Source organism: Acipenser ruthenus, chromosome 52, assembly GCF_902713425.1.
Source record: "Acipenser ruthenus chromosome 52, fAciRut3.2 maternal haplotype, whole genome shotgun sequence".
Taxonomy (NCBI): domain Eukaryota; kingdom Metazoa; phylum Chordata; class Actinopteri; order Acipenseriformes; family Acipenseridae; genus Acipenser; species Acipenser ruthenus.
The window spans coordinates 3,383,242-3,390,244 of NC_081240.1; the positions used below are offsets into that span (position 1 = coordinate 3,383,242).

General features: G+C 39.8%; 1 protein-coding gene across 1 annotated transcript in view; it reads right to left on the reverse strand.

The window, feature by feature from the left end:
* The window catches only part of LOC117965669 (trinucleotide repeat-containing gene 6B protein-like), an 84,567-nt gene extending 78,941 nt beyond the window's left edge, over positions 1-5,626 (reverse strand). Inside the window, exon 1 of the mRNA XM_059016121.1 lies at positions 5,386-5,626. The gene's annotated coding sequence lies outside the window, so the exon portion shown is untranslated. The remainder of the gene's footprint in view (positions 1-5,385) is intronic.
* Between the last annotated feature and the right edge of the window lie 1,377 nt (positions 5,627-7,003).

Sequence of the window (7,003 nt, forward strand, 5' to 3'; positions counted from 1 at the left end):
ATTGGAGGAGTGGTTGCAATCGTTAACCAAGGGGGCGTGACTGATGGTATATCAATGGGACGTAGCGAGGTGACCTGTTCCATTGTCATGATTAACGCTGAACCCCAAGGAGAACCGTACTGTTATCGTGAGTGTTTTGTTTGTTTGTTTTGTCGTGTCTGACCTGTTTGTTGTTATTAGACGGCTAACACGATCCAGAGCGGTCGCTAAAGGCCAGAACAAAACTCAGACACCACTGCGCATGTGTCACAATTAATTGTATTTGCACCGTGAGCACTACAGCACTCACTGTGGACTTATGATTGTGTTTGTGTTATTTGTGGGTGTTTAAATACAGGGACTTATTTCGGGACTGAACCCGTGGATTAAGCGGAGCAATACGCAATGCTGCGTATTGCCTTTTCTCATTATTGTTGTCATCAGACTTGGGATTACAAATAAAACCATAATTTCACCAGTACTTTGTTGTGAAAAGTCGTACAGCCTTTTCTTGTGTGTCTGCGACCGCAAAACGCACAGGGTCGGATGATGTTGAAAAATCCAACATTTGTTGCATGGTAGCCTACATAGGCTACCATGCGCAGCAACCACTTGTATAATAGTAACAATAATAATGAATACAATGTATTTATTTGTCTTAATGTTATTCTTCTTATATATTTGAGTCACTAATAAGTTAACGTCGCTATTTATTTTCTGTATGCAATTACTTTCCCCATCAAATCAGTAACGTTGCTCAGCTGTTCGTCTGATCGGTGGCAGTATGGAGAACAGCTGACCAGTTTTCTTTGTTTGCTGCTCATAAAAAAAAAAAAAAAAATATATATATATATATATATATATATATATATATATATATATATATAGAGAGAAAAGTGTAAAGTATTGCATGCAAAATGTGCATTATAAATATCATATGGGAGATACTGAAATTGAAGAAGCTATGAAAAAGACGTTTATGTTGACTCAGAAATGTCTTCATCTAGACAATGTGGGGAAGCTATAAAAAAGGCCAACAAGATTCTTGGGTATATTGTGAGAAGTGTTTAAAAGGCATGTTGTATGCAGACAGGCTAAAAGAATTGAATCTATTCAGTCTTGAACAAAGAAGACTACGCGGCGATCTGATTCAAACATTCAAAATCCTAAAAAGGTATAGACAATGTCGACCCAGGGGAACTTCTTTGACCTGAAAAAAGAAACAAGGACCAGGGGTCACAAATGGAGATTAGATAAAGGGGCATTCAGAACAGAAAATAGGAGGCACTTTTTTACACAGAGAATTGTGAGGGTCTGGAACCAACTCCCCAGTAATGTTGTTGAAGCTGACACCCTGGGATCCTTCAAGAAGCTGCTTGATGAGATTCTGGGATCAATAAGCTACTAACAACCAAACGAGTAAGATGGGCTGAATGGCCTCCTCTCGTTTGTAAACTTTCTTATGTTCTTCTTATGTTCTTATATGAGCCAATTTACACATTCACTTCATTCATGAGACAGGCAATTTTAAAATCCTGTCTCAAAGCGGCGTGGGATTGTGGAGCCTGTTGGCAACCCTAATCACAAGTCGACAGTAATGCATACTGGCTGAAAGTATGACCGACAGCTACGACCACTTTGCTGCATCAAAAAGTCTGCAAACTCGGGGGTGCTTCAGTCCTTCTGGCACACCCGTAGAAGTTTCTGCAGCTGACGTACGGCTTTTGTCTGCAAGAGAAGTATAAGCCAACCTTTAGACATGTTGGATTTTTCTACTCTGATTCATTATGAGCATCAACAATTTACTCAAAGCCTCCACTAGTGTTTCCTACTATTATACAACCTTGACTTGCACAAAGAAGGAAAAACTTTGAGTGAAATAGCTCGCATCACTCGATTTACAAGGTGTGGTATCCAAAGCATAATCAACAAGTACAGAGAAACATCACCTATAATTGATAAACCCAGAACTGGAAGACCCAAAAAGCTGTCTAACAAGGATGAGGTGTCATTGTCCATCAAATCAACAGTACGAAGGTCACTCTTGAAATCAGGACTTAAAGAACATAAGAAAGTTTACAAACGAGAGGAGGCCATTCAGCCCATCTTGCTCGTTTGGTTGTTAGTAGCTTATTGATCCCAGAATCTCATCAAGCAGCTTCTTGAAGGATCCCAGGGTGTCAGCTTCAACAACATTACTGGGGAGTTGGTTCCAGACCCTCACAATTCTCTGTGTAAAAAAGTGCCTCCTATTTTCTGTTCTGAATGCCCCTTTATCTAATCTCCATTTGTGACCCTTGGTCCTTGTTTTTTTTTCAGGTCAAAAAAGTCCCCTGGGTCGACATTGTTCCCCTTAAGAAAGGAACAAGACTAAAAGGCTAAAATATGCACAAGAACATAGAAATTGGACTATGAAACCTGTGCCTTCTGCCAGTTCTGTTGTCAATTCAACACTTCTTTCTATTCCTTAAGGATATTATCTTCAAGTATTGCTGGGTTTGTCATTTACAGATGATGTTTCTCTGTACTTGTTGATTATGCTTCGGATACCACACCTTGAAAATAGAGTGATGCGAGCTATTTCACTCAATGTTTTTCCTTCTTTATGCAAGTCAAGTTTGTTATAATAGTAGAAAACACTAGTGGAGGCTTTGAGTAAATTCTTGATTCTCATAATGCATCAGAGTAGAACAATGCAGCATGTCTAAGACTTTTAAACAGCAGTGTATATTTTTGTAAAGTTATAGTTTTACATTCAATAAATAGTTAATTCCACATTTACTAATATTAAGCCCAATTCATTTTAGAGGTTTGGCCTGATCTCTACTCCCACATGGTAGGATTTTAGATCCGTTTGACCAAAATCTGATAAGCTCTTGATTTTATACCAATTCGAAACCATGAAGACCCCCCCGATTGTGTGTGCACTGGTTTAAATCAGGGTTCAACACAACATCATCCTCGGATTGTGTGCACTGGTTTAAATCAGGGTTCAACACAACGTCATCCTCGGATTGTGTGCACTGGTTTAAATCAGGGTTCAACACAACGTCATCCTCGGATTGTGTGCACTGGTTTAAATCAGGGTTCAACACAACGTCATCCTCGGATTGTGTGCACTGGTTTAAATCAGGGTTCAACACAACGTCATCCTCGGATTGTGCGCACTGGTTTAAATCAGGGTTCAACACAACGTCATCCTCGGATTGTGTGCACTGGTTTGAATCAGGGTTCAACACAATGTCATCCTCGGATTGCGTGCACTGGATTAAATCAGGGTTCAACACAACGTCATCCTCGGATTGTACGCACTGGTTTAAATCAGGGTTCAACACAACGTCATCCTCGGATTGTGTGCACTGGTTTGAATCAGGGTTCAACACAACGTCATCCTCGGATTGTGTGCACTGGTTTAAATCAGGGTTCAACACAACGTCATCCTCGGATTGTGTGCACTGGTTTGAATCAGGGTTCAACACAATGTCATCCTCGGATTGTGTGCACTGGTTTGAATCAGGGTTCAACACAATGTCATCCTTGGATTGTACGCACTGGTTTGAATCAGGGTTCAACACAATGTCATCCTCGGATTGTGCGCACTGGTTTAAATCAGGGTTCAACACAACGTCATCCTCGGATTGTGCGCACTGGTTTAAATCAGGGTTCAACACAACGTCATCCTCGGATTGTGTGCACTGGTTTGAATCAGGGTTCAACACAACGTCATCCTCGGATTGTGTGCACTGGTTTGAATCAGGGTTCAACACAATGTCATCTGGAAATGTCTTGTTGCTTCCTGCTCCCTATTCACTTCTTGTGTTATAGTTCCAACTCACTCCAATAGTCTCGTTGCAATCAGACCATGTGACCGACAGCAACGGTACCTGAATGAAGAAGTTCATCTAATGGGCTGTGTTTGAAATCTATTAATATCACAACCGTAAAAAAAAAAAAAAAAAAAGAGAGGAGCCAAGAGATTCAGGGTTACTGTAACATAGCTAACAAGCATGTCAGTGACATGCCTGCCCCACCACGGCTGTCAGACCTAACATCACCATAACATAACCCACTGAACCCGCTGAAGAGACACGGGTGCCTTCGTACACCCCCAGGTTCTTATACTCTTAATAGGCTGGGATAAAATACACAGCAGAGCCTCTCATACCCCATCCTGTAAGACACGGTCCCCTCTTTTAAATGATGGGCCTCTGGCATTTACCCAGGCTGCTACCAACTGAACAGTACTGATGGAAACTGATCGATGCACATTTTATTACAGGTCTAAAACAAAACTCAGGTCTTTAAGAACAGAATGGATTCAGCTGCAGATAAATATATATTTTTTAAAAAATGGTGTGTTTGGGAATGAAGTTTATCTTTTTACATGCTAGCTGTCACTTCATGTAAAACAAAGTGCTCAGTGTAACTGTATTTAATAAAAGAAAACAAGAAATTACTTTACCATTAAAAAGTTAAAACAAGACTTTCACAATAGTGCCAACCTCCAAAGCCAGCCACTGGTTCTCTTTGTATAGAAATACGTGCATTTACTGTACTTTTGTGTTTTAGACACTGCTGTAGCTGAATTTATTTATAATGGCCTGGCTGTAATAATGAAACTATAAGTATAATACCCACCCCCTCTGAGATTTGACATTTTCATTTATCCAACAGGCCTCTGGACATACGGACAAGAGTGACAGACACACAGGCTCCATATGCCCCCAGATTCTGATGCTATAATATTCTGTCCTAAAGTACACGGTGTACAAGTTTCATCAAGCTGGACACGCCGAGAGAAAGTAAGCTTGAGTGCCCGCAGCAGCTGCAACCATATGAAGTAATACTCAAAGCTGTTTGACGACATTGAGAAAGACTTCCAGTCGTTTGTCAAAGAATTGTATTATTATTATTATTATTATTATTATTATTATTATTATTATATAGCGCGTTGACTGTTTTATATTTAGGATAAAACTAAATTACGGGAATGAAAACAAACTGGAAAACCAACACGATCAGTCCTCAGACAGAAAGACGGGTTAAAAATCATCAAAGTGTATTTATATAGCGCCCTTCATACAGGTGTATCTCAAAACACCTTACAAGACAATGGAAGAATGTACAATCATTTGTACACAGAATCAACACCAAATTATTATGAGTGTTCGCAAAACACAGGCTAATAAATGTGTACAGCAGTTGCTGTTGTTGGAGTTGTATTTATTTGATATAAAACGCTATTATATATGATACACTATTTCCATTCGGTACTCGAACGTATTGTTGCAACTTATGAGTTACTCGTATTTTTTTTAAAAAGCGTTATTTGGAACAATGTAAACAAAATAACTTATGAAAGAATGCTTGCTTGTTTGTTTTGTTTTGTCATGTCATGTAACTCACCCGCCGGTACAGCTTCGTTCGGTGTGTGTAAAAAAAATCTTCGACTACAATATAAGCAAAATGATTCTTTGGCGATATAATCCTGCCGCAAACAAATCCAGCTTTCTTACTGTATATTGTGTGTGCAGAGCTCTGCCTATATTCCTGTTTCCGCTACTTTTTAACTAATTTCTTCTCCACCCTCCACATCTTCCGTCAAATTTCCTCTGCTACTTTTTTAAACACAGACACCCAAACCCTACCGAAGAGATTGACACGCCCTCTTCCCGGAAGAAAGACACCCTATTGGACCTGGAAGCCATCCATCAAAAGTCTGACAAATCTCATTGGTTTGACGAAGAAAAAAAACCCACCGCCTTTACAGCGAATGGGACCCGCCCAATATTTGCATTGGGTTTCAGTTACTTGAGTCAGCCCAGATCTGGATATTGATTGGGCATTGTTAATCATCGCGTCCCCAGCGTATACGACCATTGGTGGATTAATCCATCGATTCTACTGGTTGCCGCGCTGTCAGTCCTCACAAAACTATACTCTCATTGGTGTATTTGATAATCAGCTCGTAAACAGCTTGCGTGAGGCAAAGATACCATTAAGCACACGATTGGACAATACTATTGTTGAAAACAAAATTTCAGTTTGATAACCAATTTTATAATTATTTAAGATATCATTGTTTTTAGATGTAGTGTACGAGAGGTCAACGACCCGAATTCTAATAAATGTAGAATTTGAAGTGTTTACCTCCGAGTTCACAGCACTTAACAAATCCCTGGTATCATGCATGCCAACAGTCCCTATATGGTCGGGACAGTCTCGATTTCCTAGCAAATGTCCCGCGTCCCGATGCATAGGAAGAAAGTCTCGATTATTATTATTATTTATTTCTTAGCAGACGCCCTTATCCAGGGCGACTTACAATTGTTACAACATATCACATTATACATTATTTCACATTATACAGATATCACATTATTTTTACATACAATTACCCATTTATACAGTTGGGTTTTTACTGGAGCAATCTAGGTAAAGTACCTTGCTCAAGGATACAACAGCAGTGTCCCCCACTGGGGATTGAACCCACGACGCTCCGGTCAAGAGTCCAGAGCCCTAACCACTACTCCACACTGCTGCTAACTTACACAAAGGTTAAGAACGCTTCATCATGTCTATTTTTACTGTCATGATGGTCTGTACATATTCCTGCGAACGTGTTCCAGACCCTCACAATTCTCTGTGTAAAAAGTGCCTCCTATTTTCTGTTCTGAATGCCCCTTTATCTACTCTCCATTTGTGACACCCCTGGTCCTTGTTTCTTTTTTCAGGTCAAAGAAGTCCCCTGGGTTGACATTGTCTATACTTTTTAGGATTTTGAATGCTTGAATCAGATCGCCGCGTAGTCTTCTTTGTTCAAGACTGAATAGATTCAATTCTTTAAGTCTGTCTACATATTACATGCCTTTTAAACCCGGGATAATTCTGGTCACTCTTCTTTGCACTCTTTCTAGAGCAGCAATATCCTTTTTGTAGCATGGTGAACTGAACACAATATTCCAGATGAGATCATAGTAATGCATTGTAAAGTTTTAACATTACTTCCCTTGATTTAAATTCA